The 20,740-nt window shown below is 38.2% G+C and overlaps 1 protein-coding gene across 1 annotated transcript in view; it reads right to left on the reverse strand.

The window, feature by feature from the left end:
* The window catches only part of ZBTB20 (zinc finger and BTB domain containing 20), an 851,623-nt gene that overhangs the window by 579,488 nt on the left and 251,395 nt on the right, over positions 1-20,740 (reverse strand). The window lies entirely within an intron of this gene.

Raw genomic sequence — 20,740 nt, forward strand, 5'->3', positions numbered from 1 at the left:
GTGCTCAGGGAAGAGTAAAGAGATACGATAAAAACAAACAAACAAACAAACAAACAAACACCTAAAATAGCACCTGGTTTTTCTTATCCAGTACTCTCATTCAAATTTGTTTGGGGAAGGAAAATAAACTAATAGTTCAGTTCAGAGGCAAGGACTCTGGATAAACATCCCTGAAACTAGTAGGGTGAATCTTTAAGAATAGTAGTTAGCTATTACTATGTGCCTGGCACTGTCCGAAGAACTAGTGGAAATAGGGAAATGTGCCTTTTCCCCATGGTATGCCCCAAGTCTAGAACTGTGACTGGGCCAGCGTGAATGCTGAATCAGTACTCGTTGCTATACATGTATAAATGAGAGAAGCATTCTTGGTTCCAAATGACTAAACTGTGTGAATTTTTAAACACAACCTGTTTGTAAGTTAGAAGCAGCCTATATAAATGTTTGCTCTTAAAAGTGGAGGAGAAAGGAAGACATTTGATATGATCTGATGTGTAACTAAATCTAGGATAGCAGCGAGCCTCTTTACAATAGAATCCATTGATTTAACAAATATTTATTGAACACACACTATATTTCAGGTATTATAAGGGGTTCTAGGAATAAATACAATGTCTTTTTGTTATGGAGCTTAAATTATTGTTTATGTATCTGAGAGGAGGGTATCTTTGTATTTATGCAATTATGAGGCAAGAAGTTTAATAAACAAGTAATTCTGTTTGTTTAGATTTACCATTTTATCATCCTAATTTGCCACTGCTTTGACAGCTGAGTCTCTTCCTGGGCATCTATGAGGAAACTATAAAGAAATGTAGGTGTACCGATTATTTAAATTATACATCCATAAATTTGATGGTTAATTGACAATTACTTAGACAATGTGATCAATGTCTAAAGTTTAATTTAGGCATCAGAGTGAGTTCTGAAAGGTCTGAGTTATCTATTTTAGTTACTCATACTGTCAATTCTCTCAATTCCAGCTATACAAATACACTCTAGAGCTTCCATTTGGACTGCATAAAATTGCATTTCAGTCAAAAGAAATTTAGAAGTGCACAAAATATTAAAAGATAAAAAGGCCTCACAAACTCCCTGTAAAGGCTGGCAATCTTCTCTACAGTCACCTTTGGGTGCCATCTCTTTTTTCACTACAGAGACTCTCTCAGAACATGACTGACCCAAGTATGGCTTATTGATAAGTAAGCATAGCTGCATTCATTTCACTCTGATAATCCATTAGAGTTGTTCAATTTTAAAAAACAATCTCATTTCTTTTGCCTCATTTTTAGGACAAAATATCAAGCCTTTGCAAATATTTCTGCTTATAAACTGAAATTCTTCAAGTTTGCTACGGAAGCTTCACTCTGTAAGTAAATCAACGAGATACAAGGAAATCTAAGTTTGATGTTTAATGGTGCTCAGATGGTAAAGAATCTGCCTGCAATGTGGGAGACCCAGGTTCAATTCCTGGGTCGAGAAGATCCCCTGGAGAAGGGAATGGCAACCCACTCCAGTATCTTTGCCTAGAGAATTTCACGGATAGAGGAGCCTGGTGGGCCACAGTTCATGGACAGAGGAGCCTGGGTGGCTATAGGCCATGGGGTTGCAAAGAGTTGGACATGACTGAGCGAATAATAAGTGCTAGCAGCCCACTTAAGGTTATTTCTCCTCCAAAAATTAAACTGAAATACATATTTTGGCTGGGAGTTCGGCAATGCCAGGAAAACACTCTAAAAATCTGTTGGCAAAGGAAGAAAATAAAAAATATGGTATTGAGGTATCTGATTTTTAGTGTATTGAATTCAAGAACTAGATTCAAGTGACAGATATGCTTTAACCTTCTGGCTCTGTGCATTTGAAAAACTGAAATTTGATATCTAACAATCACCCTTATATTCAGAATTACTCAACATTCCTTTTCTGTTTATACACCTCATTCAGTGACATGACAGCCCCAGGCATTCTACCAATCTCCTTGTACATGTCCATTGACATTGTCTCTATCAAATTTGATTCAATAAAATTAAATGGAATTAAATAAAATGGTCTTCTTGAACCTCAGTATTTCTCATCTCTTATTATATTGTATTTCTTATCATTTCTTATTTATTTAGCTGAGGCAAAAAGGTTTCCAGACTCAATTATACTTTTCCTCCTGGTTTTCTATTTCTTAAGTATTTTTTCTCTGAGAAAGGTTGTTCATGTCAATTGCCAAAAGGAAAAACAGAAAGAAAGAGAGAATCCTTAAATAACTGTATGAAAATAAAATGAATATAATAATAAAGTAACTGCTATTGTATATCAGAGACAACATTTCCATCTGATGTTTCGTAAAATTTTCATCTGATTCTAATAGTTTTCACATAATAACAAACACAAGTATGGCCTACTTTGAGAAGATTCTAAATTGCAGATGGTATATGTGTGGTAGGTAACAGGGAGAAATTGGGTAAGGAAGACAGATTTCTAGCTTTGGCTGCAAGAGTTAAATTTTAAAAGGAATTAAGTAGTAAGTGTTGAAGATGATATGCGATTGGCTTACAATTTTCCCATCACTTTTAGACATGAGGGTAACCGTAAATTTCCTCCCTTCATTTCCACACTCCCTTCAGCCTGCACATGGATTCTATGCTTCCCCCTCAAACCTGCTCTTAATGTTAATTTTAAGCTGATTTCATGTGTTTATAAACATTTTGAGGGGGATTAAGAAACTCCAATACTTTGGCCACCTCATGAGAAGAATTGACTCATTGGAAAAGACTCTGCTGCTGGGAGGGATTGGGGCCAGGAGGAGAAGGGGACGACAGAGGATGAAATGGTTGGATGGCACCACCGACTCGATGGACGTGAATTTGAGTGAACTCCGGGAGATGGTGATGGACAGGGAGGCCTGGCGTGCTGCAATTCATGGGGTCGCAAAGAGTCGGACACGACTGAGCGACTGAACTGAACTGAACTGAAGACACAATTGGTCTTACCGGGTGGTTCAGTATTAAAGAATCTGCCTGTGATGCAAAAGATGCAGGAGATGCTGTGGGTTTGATCCCTGGGTCAGGAAGATCCCCTGGAGAAAGGAAAGGATACCCACTCCAGTATTCTTGCCCTGGAAAATCCCATGGAGAGAAGAGCCTGGTGGGTTACAGTGCTGCACAGAGTCGGAAACAACTGGAGCGACTGAGCACAAGACACACAGTATGATTTTTCTCTGGAATTCTCTTTCTGTAAGCAACAGCAAGATGACAGTCAAATACTCATTAATCTCCTGGGAAAAAAATCAGTAAGTTTCTTGTATCCTTCATTTAGGATTGGTGTTTATTACAAATCGTGCTGAAAGACCTCACACACAGCAAATTGAAGTATGTGGCATGTAATCCATCACACAGAATGATCAAGGAGTGAGTCAACACTTCTAGGGCTTCTACACCCCTCAACTATGGGCATTTCCATGGTGCGCATTTCCATGGTGTTCAGACATTCAAACAAACACATTTGTCTAAAAACAAATACATATGTAGGAAAACAGTTCTCCAGGGCTCTCGCCTTTTCAGCTGCTCTTGGTTGACAGATGAAAAGTCAGATACAACATCTTGAAATTCTAAGTCTTCTTGTCTTGAAACAGAAATATTTGTCCCAAATAGTGAGACGTTCATAGCTTCTATTAAATGGACGAAAGAGTCACAAAAAGAGGCCCTTGGGTTTTCATCCTGTAATGGTCTCCTCCTTGATTTCCCTCTGACTCACACCCACTGGTTTCAACTTCATTTTGAGGATACATAAAATTATTCTGAAAGAAATCATCATTTTCACTCTCTCAAAAGAGTTTCCTAAGAAATTTGCTTCAAAACAAGGTAATCTGTAACACTAAGAATACACCAGTATCTTTCAATACTTCTTTAGAGTTTATAAATCTTACCTATTCAGGGATCAACTGATAAAATTTGAGGGCAACTGAAGAAATCTCTCCACCATCTTCCTGTGCCTGAAATTCTATCATGTGAAATTCATAGAGAAAGGCAGAAATCATTTGATTCTATGTTACTCTGAGAAGGGTACCATTTTATTTTTATTTTAGAGATGAAGAAACCAAGGTACAGAGAAGTTAAGTAACTTGCCTAAAGTTTTTTGGTAACTCAAAGGGCCAGGATTTGAATCCATTGGTGTCTGATACCATGGCCTTAGCCATTATATTATACCAATTCTCTGTGAAGTAGAGATTAGTAGAGAGGAATGGTTAAATGCATGATTTTGGAGTCAGACAGTATAAGCTCAAATCCTAATTTAACCACTTACTGGCTGTTTGAGCTTGGTCATGGATCTTAACCTCTACAAGCCTTTATTTCTTTGTGTGTATCAAATGTAGCTAGCTTTCACTAAGTAGTAAAGCTATGTCCTAGTCATCAAAGCAAAGTGTTTTACATCTATTATCTCATTTAATCCTAACAATATCTCAACAAGGTATGAAGTATTATCATCCCCAAACTAGAGATGAGGAAATTGAGGTTAAGTAACTTGCCTACTGTTCTACTGTAAGTGGTGGAATCAGAATTTGACAAGGATAACCTCACTCAAGCTTACCTGGTGGCTCAGATGGTTAAGCGTCTGCCCGAAATGCAGCTGACCCGGTTCGATCCCTGGGTCGGGAAGATCCCGTGGAGAAGGAAATGGCAACCCACTCCAGTACTCTTGCCTGGAAAATTCCATGGACTGAGGAGCCTGGTAGGCTGCAGTCCATGAAGTCGCAAAGAGTCGGATACGACTGAGCGACTTCCCTTTCACTTCCACTTTAACCTCATTCCAGAAACCAAGATGTTTAACCATTAAATCTGATGAAAATAATAAACAGCATTTACCTCATCAAGCTTTGGACTGTATTTTGGTCAGGACTAAATGGGGCTTCCTGGTGGATCAGATAGCAAAGAATTTGCCTGCATTGTGGAAGGCCAGAGATTGATCCCAGAGTTGAGAAGATCCCCTTAAGAAGGGAATGGATACCCACTCCAGTATTCTTGCCTGGAGAGTTCCATGGACAGAGGAGCCTGAGGGACTACAGTCCATGTGGTTGCAAAGAAGCAGACACAAATGAGCAACTAACACATACACACACACACACACATACACACCACACACACAAATGAAGTAAAGAATGTGTGATGGTTACTTGTATGTCAGCTTTACTGGGACACCAGTGCAGATATTTGTCAAATATTTTCTAGGTATGTCAGTTCAGTTCAGTCATTCAGTCACGTCCAACTATTTGTAACCCCGTGGAATGCAGCACGCCAGCCTTATAAGTCCATCACCAACTCCCGGAAGTCACTCAAACTCATGTCCATCTAGCCGGTGATGCCATCCAACCATCTCATTCTCTGTAATCCCCTTCTCCTCCTGCCTTCAATCTTTCCCAGCATCAGGTTCTTTTCCAATGAGTCAGTCCTTCCCATCAGGTGGCCAAAGTATTGGAGTTTCAGCTTCAGCATGAGCCTTTCCAATGAATATTCAGGACTGATTTCCTTGAGCACTGACTGGTTTAATCTTCTTGCAGTCCAAGGGACTCTAAAGAGTCTTTTCCAACACCACAGTTAAAAAGCATCAATTCTCCTGCCATCAGCTTTCTTTATAGTCCAACTCTCACATCCATACATGAGTACTGGAAAAACCATAGGTTTGAAAATATAGACTTTGTTGGCAAAGTAATGTCTCTGCTTTTTAATATGCCGTCTAGGTTGGTCATAACTTTTCTTTTAAGGAGCAAGCGTTTTTTAATTTCATGGCTGCAGTCACCAACTGCAGTGATTTTGGAGCCCAAGAAAATAAACTCTGTCACTGTTTTCATTGTTTCCCCATCTATTTGCCATGAAGTCATGGGACTGAATGCCATGATATTAGTTTTTTGAATGTTGAGTTTTAAGACAGCTTTTTCACTCTCCTCTTTCACTTTCATCAAGAGGCTCTTTAGTTTCTCTTCATGTTCTGCCATAAGGGTGGTATCATCTGCATATCTGAGGTTATTGATATTTCTCCCTCAATCTTGATTCCAGCTTGTGCTTCACCCAGCCTGGCATTTCACATGATGTACTCTGCCAAAGAATTGATGCTTTTGAACTGTGGTGTTGGAGAAGACTCTTGAGAGTCCCTTGGAGCAAGGAGATCCAACCAATCTATTCTAAAGGAGATCAGTCCTGGGTGTTCTTTGGAAGGAATGATGCTAAAGCTGAAACTCCAGTACTTTGGCCACCTCATGCGAAGAGTTGACTCATTGGAAAAGACTGTGATACTGGGAGGGACTGGGGGCAGGAGGAGAAGGAGACGACAGAGGATGAAATGGCTGGATGGCATCACCGACTCAATGGATGTGAGTTTGAGTGAACTCTGGGAGTTAGTGATGGACAGGGAGGCCTGGTGTGCTGCAATTCATGGGGTCGCAAAGAGTCGGACACGACTGAGCAACTGAACTGAACTGAACTCTGCATATAAGTTAAATAAGCAGAGTAACAATATACATCCTTGACATACTCCTTTCTCAATCTGGAAGACATCTGTTGTTCCATGCCCGGTTCTAACTGTTGCTTCTTGACCTGCATACAGATTTCTCAAGAAGGCGGCAAGATGGTCTGGTATTTCCATCTCTTTAAGTAAGAATTTTCCACAGTTTGTTGTGATCCACACAGTCAAAGGCTTTGGCATAGTCAATGAAGCAGAAGTAGATGTTTTTCTGAAACTCTCTTGCTTTTTCTATGATCCAATGGATGTTGGCAATTTGATTTCTGGTTCCTCAGCCTTCCAGCTTGAACATCTGGAAGTTCACGGTTCAGGTACTGTTGAAACCTCACTTGAAGAATTTTGAGAATTACTTTGCAAGCGTGTGAGATGAGCACAATTGTGCAGTTGTTTGAACATTCTTTGGCACTGCCCTTCTTTGCGATTGGAATGAAAACTGACCTTTTCCAGTCCTGTGGCCACTGCTGAGTTTTCCAAATTAGCTGGCATATTGACTGCATATTTTACAGAGTAATCTTTTAGGATTTGAAATAGCTCAACTGGAATTCCATCACCTCCACTAGCTTTGTTCATAGTGATGCTTTCTAAGGCCCACTTGACTTCACATTCTAGGATGTATGACTTTAGGTGAGTGGTCATATCATCGTGGTTATCTCAGTCATGAGGATTTTTTTTTTTATAGTTCTTCTATGTATTCTTGCTACCTCTTCTTAATATCTTCTGCTTTTGTTAGGTCCATACCATTTCTGTCCTTTATTGTGCCCATATTTGCATGAAATGTTCCCTTTGTATCTCTAATTTTCTTGAAGAGATCTCTAGTCTTTCCCATTCTATTGTTTTCCTCTATTTCTTTGCACTGATCACTGAGGAAGGCTTTCTTATCTCTCCCTGCTATTCTTTGGAACTCTGAATCAAATGGGTATCTTGTTCCTTTTCTCCCCTGCCTTTAGCTTCTCTTCTTTTCTCAGCTATTTGTAAGGCCACCTCAGACAACCATTTTGCCTTTTACATTTCTTTTTCTTGGGGATGGTCTTGATTATTGCCTCCTGGATGATGTCACGAACCTCCGTCCATAGTTCTTCAGGTACTCTACCGGATCTAATCCCTTGAATCTATTTGTCACTTCCACTATATAATCATAAGGGCTTTGATTTAGGTCATACCTGAATGATCTAGTGGTTTTCCCTACTTTCTTCAATTTCAATCTGAATTTGGCAATAAGGAGTTCATGATCTGAGCCACAGTCAGGTCCTGGTCTTGTTTTTGCTGTCTGTATAGAGCTTCTCCATCTTTGGCTGCAAAGAATATAATCACCGTATTGACCATGTGGTGATGTCCATGTGTAGAGTCTTCTCTTGTGTTGTTGGAAGAGGGTGTTTGCTATGATCAGTGCGTTCTCTTGGCAAAACTCTGTTAGTCTTTGTCCTGCTTCATTTTGTACTCCAACGCCAATTTTGCCTGTTACTCCAGATATCTCCTGACTTTCTACTTTTGCATTTCAATCCCCAATAATGAAAAGCACATCCTTGGGGTGTGTTAGTTCTAGAAGGTCTTGTAGTTCTTCATAGAGCCATTCAACCTCAGCTTCTTTAGCATTACTGGCTGGGGCATAGACTTGGATTATTGTGATACTGAATATTTTGCCTTGGAAACAAACAGATCATTCTGTCATTTTTGAGATTATACCCAAATACTGCATTACAGACTCTTTTGTTGACTATGAGGGCTACTCAATTTCTTCTAAGGTATTCTTGCCCACAGTAGTAGATATAATGGTCATCTGAGTTAAATTCACCCATTCCTGTCCATTTTAGTTCACTGATTCCTAAAATGTCGATGTTCACTCTTGCCATCTCCTGTCTGACCACTTCTAATTTACTTTGATTCATGAACCTAACATTCCAGGTTCCTATGCACTATTGTTCTTAACAACATTGGACTTACTTCCATCAGCAGTCACATCCACAACTGGATGTTGTTTTTGCTTTGGTTCTGTCTCCTCATTCTTTCTGGAGTTATTTCTCCACTCTTCTCCAATAGCATATTGGGCACCTACCGGCCTGGCAAGTTCATCTTTCAGTGTCATATTTTTTTTTTCTTTTCATACTGTTCATGGGGTTTTCAAGGCAAGAATACTGACATGCTAGGTATATCTGTGAGGGTATTTTTTGATGATATTAACATTAGAATCTATAGACTGAGTAAAACAAATTAATCTTCCTGTAAAAACAGATTAATCTCCCTATTAGGAGTGGCCCCATCCAATCAGTTGAAAGCCTATAGTAACACGGAATTCCTCCTGCCTGCCTATATTTGAGCTGGCATATTAGTTTTTTTCCTGCCTTTGGACTTGAACTGAGACATTGGCTCTTCCTGAGCTCAACCTACCAGTCTTTTGATTAGAACTATACCATCAGCTCTCCTAGTTCTCAACCTTGAAACTATACTCCAACCACATCATCAGTTCTCTTACGTCTCCAGCTTTACAATTTCAGATCTTGGGACTTGTCAGCTGTAATAACTGTATGAACTAATCCCTTGTAATAAATGTGTGTGTGTGCGTGTAAAGATACAGTTAGTTGGATGCATATAGAGATCTATCTTGGAGAAGGCAATGGCACCCTACTCCAGTACTCTTGCCTGGAAAATCCCATGGATGGAGGAGCCTGGTAAGCTGCAGTCCAAGGGGTCACTACAAGTTGGACACGACTGAGTGACTTCACTTTCACTCTTCACTTTCATGCATTGGAGAAGGAAATGGCAACCCACTCCAGTGTTCTTGCCTGGAAAATCCTAGGGACAGGGGAGCCTGGTGGGCTGCTATCTATGGGGTCGCACAGAGTCAGACACGACTGAAGCAACTTAGCAGCAGTAGCAGCAGAGAGCTATCTGTCTATCTATACATCCTGTTGGGTTTTTTCTTCTGGAGAACTCTAACAAATACCTGTAAAGTACCTGAAATAGTCATAAAGAAATGGTCAATAATTGCTTTTTAAATTGCTATCCTAAGAAAAGCCAACAGAAAAGAAATTACAGGATGGCAAAGTCTCCTTCAATAATGAAAGTAGATAAATCTAGAGGAGGAGAATAAGTAATTTGTAGGCAATAGGTTCTTAAGAAAGGAGGGGGAAATTAAAAAAAAAAATCTCCGGCTAAGTCAGATGATTAGTTTCTTTATGTAAAATAAAAGATGGTAGAAAAACTGAACATCAAGAATAAAAGCTACTCTAATCCTCCCCTATATTGACCTTAAAGGAACTTTGGTTCTTTAACATGAAGGTAAAACTTGGTGAGAAAACAGATGTGACCTTCCCATTTGAGAGGTAAGAGATAATAGGGAAGGGAGAAAATTAACAGAAAAAGTCAGGTATATTTAATGCCTGACTTACTGCATACTAATTCAGCCAATTCAATTTCTATATATGCATTTTGTTCCCAGCTATAAACTATGATGAATATAGAAAATAAAAAAAGACTTCTCCATGGAACAGGTTAGGTCTCCAAGATTTTTCAGCTAAAAACATCCTGGAGATGGCATATTCAAGTTTCCTAATACATGTGATTGACACTGATATCCTTGAAAAACTGCTTCGATTAACCCCACCACTGTGGTCTTCACCCATGAACACCCCTCCCGGACAAATCTCTTTCTGAATATATTATTTAGTTTGGGTTAGCCAGTATCTTGACTTCAATGAGTTCATATCAGAAGAAAAGAAGGGAGCTTTCCTCTGGGTTTCAGTGAACATGTGTTACTCCCATCATCTGAGCTAAAAATCAAGGAAGCTGCAACAGCTGGGAAGGAAGGAAAAGCAAATTTGATTTTTAAAGAAAATAGAAAATAAAAGCAATTCTTCCAATTCCAATGTGTGGCATCTATGCTGATTTTTCTCAAGGAAAAGTGCTTATTGCTGCCAAAAATCCCCAGGGTAACCACAGCTGACACTCTTCTCAGCATTAGAGCACTTGGCAACTGGTGATATGGTCTGCTCCTTTCCCAAGCAGATGAGAAGCCAGGCACTTCCTAAATAAAACCAACACAGCTTTTCTTGACTCTTCAGCTGCTTGCATGTCTCATGAGCATAGCATTTTGTCCTGTGCAATGAAAGTTCATGGAGCAAACCTATTTCACCCACAGAATCAAAATCAGTATAATGAATTCTTTATGTTCTTCAGGCTGCATTGATAGAAGAACCTACCTTTATTGCACACTCAAATGCTGCTGCTGCTATACATATTGTAATTGTACAAAGGACTGAGAAATACTGTCAATAAACAGAAATAAGCCCTGCTAAAGAATGTCTAAGTATGCAAAAGGATGCAAATATAGGCCCTCTACCATACACAGGATCTTTGTTTATACCAATTGCACATGACCAATGGAAGAGGACATTCAAAACACTGTAATAAGCAAATTCCCATCTTGCATTAGCTTATATCGATAGAATTCTTCCAAGTATCTTTCATAATAAAATGTGTTTAGATTGATTATTTTTCATTCTTATCAGAGGAAAAAATCATCTGATTGAAGGTGTTCTTCTTAAGTGAAAGCAGGAAGCCAACTTCAAGGGCCACCATTTTCATAACAAATGCCTCCATTTATATTTGTATTAAAAAGTCTACTTCTCTATCTAAGCTCTATGTAAGTATTTCTACTTATCTCACAATGATCTACATGTGTGAAATTTCATGAGTGTTATTACCAATATTTACTTCTGATGGCCACAGTTTTTTTCATCTTTGTGTAGCCATATGCTTAATGTTGCATAATCCAGTGGGACTTCCTTTTCTAAAAACACAAAAATCAAATGGAAATTTATGAAACTATATTCTTTTTTAATGTGAAAAGTAAATACAAAAGAATGGTTATAAAATAAACATTGGGTAATGTATAAAATCTACCTTACAAAAAGTGTGTTATTTACATCAGGAAGTCTTCATTTATCCCTTGAAATCCCAGCCCTGGGAGGCACCAAGTTCCTAGATACACTAACCGAAGCACATCCACATATGTCAGTGGTTAATCTTACAGAGAACAATGTTGTGACTCAACAATTACCCTGGTTGAACAGCATTTAATTCCTAAATAATAATGACTAATAGTGTTTTATTGGATAATGGTTAATTGCTAACACATTTCTTATAGGCATTTTGAAAATTGTCTATCTAATCTTCCAAAATTTATTCCAAAAATGCCTAAAATGCAGAGTTCCATCCTTTGAAACTAAACACAAATTTGTTTTGACTAATATAAAATTGCTTTGCAAATCTGACCCCTAACAAGTATAAACACATGAATTAAGTTCAGCATGCAGGTGGCATGTACTAGAAATTAGGTCATATCAAGGGACTGCTATCTAGTATGACTCATGTACTGGTTGGCCATCATCCCTTCACTTCTATACTTTAATGGGCTTAAACTCAACATCAAGAACAACTGATGAAGAGAGCTTAAATCACCAAAGAAGTCTATTTGTGAAACACTGGCACAATTCTGAGCCTTACTTCCTCACTGTGTTGTGTTTGTAATGGAAGTGGCAATGTGGAAACAAAGCTGTGATCCAGGTTATACTTAGATTAGACCCAAAGAAATAGTAGCCACACATAAAAAGCATACTAACAATGATTTCAACTTTTGTTCTGTTTCTCAAGAAAAACACCAAAAAGAGAAAGAACAGAATCCCTTTTCTGTCTTGACTACATTGGAAATGGATCGCACCTGGGTTCAGAATCTCTATTCTTCCTCTCCCTCCCAGCTCAGATCTCTCTCCAACTCATCTATCCCCCACAAGCATTTCCCACCCCCCACCCTGTTTATTTTCCTTTCCATCTATACTTTTCCCTCTTATTTTAGTGAAATTCTGGCACTTTAATAAAGAACTCTCCACCCTTCCCCCACCCATAGTCACTTTTCCAGTAGTGAAAGTGTTAGTGCAAGGGATTCTCCAGGCAAGAATACTGGAATGGGTAGTTATTCCTTTCTCCAGGGGATCTTCCCAAACCAGGGATCGAACCTAGGTCTCCCACATTGCAGGCAGATTCTTTACCATCTGAGCTACCAAGTGATATTGATGAATATATGGTAAGGAAAACATGAAGTACATTGTTTAAGGTCATAATATAGCAAGAGTGGAGTAGGGCTTCCACTCAGATCTGGACCTTCTTTTTGAGATTATCCTTTTTCCTGTATATATTGGTTGCTAAACGTTATCATTTCTTTTTTCACACAAACATTTAATGTCTATATTCTTGTGAAGAAATGTTCTCTTTACCACCAATATTCATTTATTTTTGAAAGCTAGGATTATTCATACAAGACTCTAATCAACTCACAGATCCTTCATGATATGCTTCTAATCTACCTTTCTAGTCTTCCCTTGTGCCACCTGATCCCCTGCATTCTAGCTGCCAATCAACTTTTTGTACCCATGAGATTTTATCTCTGCCTAGAATTCATTTTATCTTCTCTTTTTCCACAAAGAAAGAAATAAGTACTTTTTTTAAAGGTCAAAGTCAAACATCATTTGTTCCAGGAAGCCTTTCCAATATTTGTTCCATGAAGCTTTCAACATCTCCACTTCCACAACATTTTCATCATATATATGATCCCCAGTAGATCATATATGCTACTGTTTTAGAACTGTTGTCCCTTGCTAGGTTGTAGAATTCTTATTGGCAGAGCACATTCTAAACACAGGGAATATACTTGCTTTTGGCTTCAAGAAATTTCCAGTATAGTTAGGGGGTCAAAAGTGTAAACAACTCCAGTCAAATTCTGACACAGACAAAATATTTCTACATAATTGGTTTGAATTATTCCCTAGTGACTCAGTGGTAAAGAATCTTGCTTGCCAATGCAGGAGGCACGAGTTCGATCCCTAGGTCAGGAAGATTCCCTGGAGAAGGAAACGACAACCCACTCAGTATTCTTGCCTGGGAAATCCCATGGACAGAGGAGCCTGGCAGGCTACAGTCCCTGGGGTTAGAAAAGAACACAGCTTAGCAACTAACAACAAAGCAACAAGATAATTGTATACATTTTTGTCATAGTCAAGGCTATGTTACATACAGCGAACATAACTACCCCCAAATTGACACGGTATAAGCAGGGAAGTGGTCAAAGTACATAAAAAGGAGAACAAAGAGAAATCAACTATAAAAATGTAATGGGAGAAAAAATATTGAGCTAATTGAAGTACGGGCTTAATGCAGGAAAAAGCAGCTTGGGGAAAGGAAGTTGAATTAGTTCGAGATATTCTTGGTAGCAAGAGCCAGAAAGACTACAGTGGCCATAAATGAGAAAGGGACTGACTAAGGAGCAAAGCTATCCTCCAGTGTGCCCCTGGGCATTGAGTTCAGTGATTTATATTGTTTACTTGAACTAATACAGTCACCCTGTGAGGTGGGATCTATGAAGGAACAGAGGCTCAAAGCAGTTACGACTTCTCAGCTAATAACTGGAAGAGCCAGGATTCAAACTCAGAACTGATTCCAAAGTCCACCCTTTATATATTCAATATTAGTTTACATCCAAGAAGACTGTGTCCACAGAATCAGCCAAAAATTACTTCATTTCCTCAAAGACCAAAGCCTAACAAAAATTTCTATTATTGTAAAGCTCTTAATATGATGATAATGTACACTTATATATTTAAATAGCTAATACATTTATAGTATACTCAGCTAATACACTTTCATATAGCACATTGAGATGGAAATACCTTGAAAATCTTGTAGCCCAACATCTTATTTTGTAAATATTGAAGATACTAAGACAAACTAGTTGAATCACATAGATTACTAAGGAGAGAAGTTCTGAGAAGAAATGAAGAGCAAACTCTTTGCTCCTAAGGCTGAAGACTGTGAGAAAAATACCATCTCATCTTGTGTAAGTGAATTCTATCATGTCAGCTATCTTGTCACTTTTTGGCTAATTGTATTTCCATTATCTGGGACATAAATGGTACTGTTATTAACACACAGTTACTAGTACACACTTTATAAGAGGAAGTGCCCAAATAATATTTGATTAATGAAGTGAGGAATGGGTCTGTGGATTAGAGTGTATATGATGAAGGTGCAAGTGTACAATTAATCAAGAGATTGTCCATATTAGATGGTACTAAATTAATTTTAAGTGCCATTTGGATCACATCATTTTCTCCTTGACACAGTGACATTTTAAATGCCTTACATAGCAACGTTTTTGGGTTCAAATACCTTTATCAGGAACCAAGAGTTTAGTATACCACCAATACATGGAATTTACAAGGTGTCCTTGTATAGAACCATTAAGAAATCTTTTTAAATTTGTCAAGAAATAACTCAGTAGATTTTGATAAAGTGGTAATATGAACATTTCGTCCTTATCTTAGACTCTGGGGGTTGGGAAATACAGAAGTGATGTTTCATTTATAAAACCCTGTTCCCATGAAGCTGAGCAGAAGGATGGCCTATAACAGAATTTTCTAGCCAAATTCTCGAAGGGCCCCCAACAGGCTTTCTCAATTTGTGGGCGCTGTCCTCTAACAATCTATTCCTTTTCAGACTCTCCTTGGAAACCAAAGATTTATGTCATTCTCTTCATATTTTAAAATGAAATTGGTCTTACAGAAAAAATAAAAACTGAAAGCTTGTCTTTATTCCAAGTACCAATGCTTCCTGGACAAACACCTCATTAATATGCCCCAACAACTTTGCAGCATCCTTACCATGATTTGCACATTTCTAGAAATCAAGCTCAACATTGGCATTTGTGAAGATGAGTTGTGCTGAGACAGAGGCCTAAAAAAGGAAGGTAAATAAATACTCGGTTTGTCAGCTTATAAAGGGGAAGCAGATTCTCCTTATATTAGTGACTTAAAAAGGTCCTGCTCAAATTTCAGACTAAATGAAAAGTTACATGGACTAAAACCAGTTTTTAAAAATTACTATTCATTTAGTAATTCTGAAATGCTTTCTGCTCTTTGAATACATTCAAACAAGTAGGTATCACAGTATTTCACTGATAGCTTATCAAACCACAGAACAGAACAGGAGAACTAAATAAAAAGGGCTTTCCTAAGGGAGCTCCATGGTCATTGTTCTACAAAAACATATGAACATATTGCTATAAACTCATCTTCACAGGAAGTCACCCAGCTTAATAAGCACAGACCTGCAAGTTAATATTAAAATTCACTTTGATTTCAGCAGCAACAAAGCTGATCCAACTAGGAGCTATTACATAAAACCCTTATTGTCATATTCGTCATCACCACTCTCAATAGAGACCACTGCAAGCACCAAGAAACCCTCAGTTCACCTCAGGAAATATGCTGCTCAGACAGCCATCCCAATAACAATACAGTGGTGAGATGGCCCTGTTTATTTTATCAGAATGGCACTCCCTTAATTTTTCAATTCTCTTTATTGATGTCCTCTTTCATGTATAGGTCTATTAGATTCTACTTCCTCTACTGTCCTCCCAGGAATTGGTGCTTGCCAACTACAATAAGTTGTTTTGACAACTTGTCTAGCTATACAATACTCTGTTTCTTTCCCTCTGCAGTCTTTTTGGCTTCAAATGAGTGCCTTCAAAATATAGCAGACTATCTAACCAAACTATGCAACGGGGGAGGAAATCAGCTTTCTATGTGTAAGCACCAATCTGCCAAAACCACAATCTTTCCTGTGCCCAAAGTTATCTTTCCTTTTCTCTATACTTTTGTGGATAAATTCCCCTTGCTATCGTGTCTACCCCTATCTTAATAAGGAATGACTGCCGTGACTACCCCATCTAGCTTGTGCCATTCAGCGCCAGCACCTCTGCTCTCCTCGTGTGCTTCAAGAAGAGCTGATTAGCACTTTGCATAATTAACCTGATTAGCACTGTGCATAATCAAACTGATTAGCACTTTGCATAATTAAAAAGAAATAATAATAATAACAATAATAAGCACTAAGTAATATCAAAAGCTGTTAGTCCCACAGACCTTTGGTTACCTCCAAGATGAGTTCAATACAGCATATTTTGCACCTTCCCACTGAAATCTTTTAACTCAAAAGTCAAGAAACTAATTAAAATGCTTTCAGTCCATAGACCCATTACGATTCTTCCTATCCCTATCAGTTACCCAGATCATCTGTTCCTGTCCATGTATACCTGCCTCACTTTTAGTCTTGCATATTTTACCCTTGCCAAAATGGAAAAAATGTGCATATAAAACCCAACTGATGAAAAATATTTGGAATAAAGTTAGAACCAAGATGAATGCCGATTCTCTAGCTATACAATTCTCCCACACACTGTTTCTAGGTAATAACGAAGTATTTGAAAAGAACTAGACAATCTGTCAGGAAAATCTGACTCTGACACTTACTGTGTCACCTTGGTTAAGTCACTGAAGATCTCCAAACCTCAGTTTCTTCACTTGTAAAATAGAAATAATAAGTTCTACAACCTTGAGGGTTGTTGTGAAAATAAAATAAGACTAATTCAGGAAGATACTTTGTAAACTAAAATATAAGGTACAAAATATTGATGAGGTACCGATTCTGTCTCCAAATCTCTTATCCCCCAAATTTTATTTCATACCATGGAAACATTACACATTATTAATAATAATAACAAAATTTTATATTTCTAGTACCTTAGAATTTAAAAGTTATAAAGTCTTTTTTGCATATTTACCTTATTTCCTATTCAGTAGCTGTGATTAAAATTTTAACTTGGAGTTATAATTTCACTTTAGTCATTATTGTATCCATCACAGCCCTCATTTGTGTTTCCACAGAGGTTAGAATCAAGCTGTTGCTGTAAATTCATGAAAGAATAGAAGAAAATCCAGTATATTTCCATTAACTTGGGACTGCAACGTAGAGCACTATACAACTTTGCTCTTTTCCACTCCACCAAAGACAACCATCTGCTCCTCATGACTTTCAAGACTTATTACTTCAGTTCCACTTTCTTCTAAGAAACTATCTCAGACACTTTTTAATCAGAATTCTTCTCTTTCTCTTTCATTCCCTCATAATATTTTATCTGTAACTCCACATTGTACAATTTGCTGTGCATTAAGTATGGGTATGGCTGATTCCTCTAGAAACTAGGAGCTCCTAGAGAGACTACTGCTGCTGCTACTGCTGCTAAGTCGCTTCAGTCGTGTCCGACTCTGTGCGACCCCATAGACAGCAGCCCACCAGGCTCCCCCGTCCCTGGGATTCTCCAGGCAAGAACACTGGAGTGGGTTGCCATTTCCTTCTCCAATGCAGGAAAATGAAAAGTGAAAGGGAAGTCGCTCAGTTATGTCTGACTTTTTGCGACCCCATGGACTGCAGCCCACCAGGCTCCTCCGTCCATGGGATTTTTCAGGCAAGAGTGCTGGAGTGGGATGCCATTGCTTACTTATTTTTGCCTCCACAATAACTGCCACAAGAAGTGACGCAGTTGTTTAGCACTCAACATCTTTGTTACTTGAGAAAACAGGACAGCAAAGCATTTTATTTTTTTCACTACACACTTATCATACAACTGCTATATATGCAAACCTGAGGAATTGCTTCAGTGACTGTCTTCTGAGGACTATAAGGATATTGACATACCTATAACCACTTTACTGACTATTAAAATATTTAATGTATGTGATATTACATTTCATTTATTTATCAACTCATTCATTCTCTTAACCATTCAAAAATAAATGTAAGTGCTTACTAAGTGCTAAGGATTATGCTAAACATTTAATACAGCACTGATGAAGTTCAAAAGGAACTGTGGGTTCCTCTCAAGGAACATATATAAGAAGCCTATGGTAGCCTTTAAGAGGCTGGGGTGGAAAAGTGTGAAAGGGGAACCTTAAAGCAGTCAAGGTGATCAGTTGCAAGGTACCCACCATGGAGCCACTAAGCCTCTATCCACCTAAAGGAAAGGAACCCAAATAAACAGTCAGTGTTTCTGGGCCAATCACCCATTTTACAATTCATTTAATTCAAGAAAGAAAATGCTGCTGTGGAGATTATTCAAGTCCAAATGTTCCTGGTGAAGGTGCTTCCAGTAATTCTGGGAAAGAAGCCAATCCTCTAGTTTTATATGTAAATATTTTAAAAACACACACATATATATAAGCACAAAAGAAAGGTCAGGAAGACGTAAGTCTTTTAAAATCTATTTTAATAATTTTTTTCTAAAACTGTCCACAAAAGTTTGGGCTTTTTTGTAGCCTTACATTTTCTTTTACACAATACACCTGCTTTTTTTTCTAAACTAAATATTTCTTCCATCTAATGACTCTCTTTATTAGACAGCATCTAATTTGCATACATTTACATACAATTTAACTGCTAGCTTGTGAGAACAAAGAAATGGCTCTGTATTGTACTGAAGGACAATACTCAGTAAAGGAAGGTATAAAAACCAACCAGCTCGGTAACTGTGTAAGCTCTTTGTTTCAGATATACCAGGCTCATTTCTTTTTTTCAAAAAACATTCCAGTTAAAAGGGGTAAAAATTATTTCGTCAAACAATGAAGAAAGATACAGCACTACTTTGTTTAACTGCCTATTTCCTCCCCAACCTGGCCACTGCAATTCAGGGGTCCAAGTTCCCTGAATCTACTACAATTTCCTTTATTAGATTTGATGGATTCCATCCCTTCCCATATTTTTGTTTCGAATCTTATACCTAAAACAACCTGGGATCCCACTGTGATAAAGCTTTGTTCTGATGCTAATTTGTACTGCCACCCTCCCTGTTCCCCAGCAGATCTGGGAGAATATGGCATTCTGTTCTCCAGTGAACAATACATACCCTTACCCTTGGCAAGTTAACAGGTTTAACTGAGACTTCAGGCTTTTATGTTATGAACCAGTTCTTTAAAAGAATTTTTTTTCGGTGTCCACTGAGGAGTAGATGAGAAAAGAAGTCTTGAATACAGGGAGGGAGTTTGTGCTGGTGAAAAAGAAGTTAGAGATAAGAGAGTGCTTGAGTCAACTGTTTTTCCACTTAGCAAGGATCCCTTTGTGAGTCTCCAAACTTCTCATTTGAAAGTGAATTCACATACTCTGTGACACAGGCTAAGTCACAAGTCACCTTGCCTCTTCTATGTGCCTCTCATCCTTGACGCATAGCGAGGAAGACTGGGGGGAGGAATCTTGAAGAGTCTAGTCAGGTGTTTTGTAAATATTAACTACTGAAAACACGAGAAATAAGAAATAAACTGAAGTTACAACCAACGGAAAACAAACATGAGAGGGATTCAAGTTTTTGAAACCCCATATGTAAAATATCACAAAAAATACAATATACAAAAATACTTCAAAATGATAACAAGTGAAGCAAATATAAGGCAGCATGTAGGACAAATTGAAAAACATAAAGCTGCATATGAACCGGTGACATAGGCTTAATGGAAATATCATTTGTGACTGAGTGCTGAAAGTGATCTGAGGAGATGTACTTCTTTGGAAATACATTTAATATCGCTAATTTGGCCTGTTTTCTGCATCTGATAATGTAGATTTACAATTTTAATGACCAAAAGAGGTGTGAACTTGTCAGGGATAAGTGAAGAAATTCTACCACTCTGTGGGGCTGCAGAATGCCCACATGATTTGGAACCTTCAGCAACCCAACAGATTGCACAATCTCTACCAGCAATCTTGAAGCGTGTCTGCTTTTTCCACCTGGTGAGAAGAAGCCTGAGTTAGAGACTTGTATTAATGCTGGAGTGCTGGCATAGACCAAGTCTGCCAACTTCTTAACCCATAAGCAGTTATGAATAATGATAAAAAAAAGTAGCACTTAAAAGAAACGTTTAGACACTGTCCTTTTAAAAACCCTGACTAGATTTTAGTCACTAGAATGAGTAAGCTGGAAGGTGCTGACACCCTGAAAAACCACAGCTTATTTCTAAAAAATGTCCTTAAACTATAGGGAACCTGCTCTGTCTTCTAAACTCTTTACTCAAATGGAAAAATGGAACAATCACCTTACGAGTGATCGTCAGTAAGTTTTACTGTCCTTTCAGAGATTATAAGTCTTGCAAGTTCTATTTTTGCAGCTCATTAGATCTCTTTAGTTAATATAAATTTGAGGTAGTACTTGTTTTCATGTCACGGAATATTATCTGTTGGTACCTAGCACCAGACCTATTTTCTATACTCTAATGCATTAAATTGTGCCTTGTTTATTTGTAAAGCATCTCTTAATACTTACTCAGCCAACATCCCCTGTGCTGGAGGTAGTTAAGATCCACCTCCCCAA

Source organism: Bison bison, unplaced genomic scaffold (assembly GCF_000754665.1).
Source record: "Bison bison bison isolate TAMUID 2011002044 unplaced genomic scaffold, Bison_UMD1.0 scf7180017864215, whole genome shotgun sequence".
NCBI classification, from domain to species: Eukaryota; Metazoa; Chordata; class Mammalia; order Artiodactyla; family Bovidae; genus Bison; species Bison bison.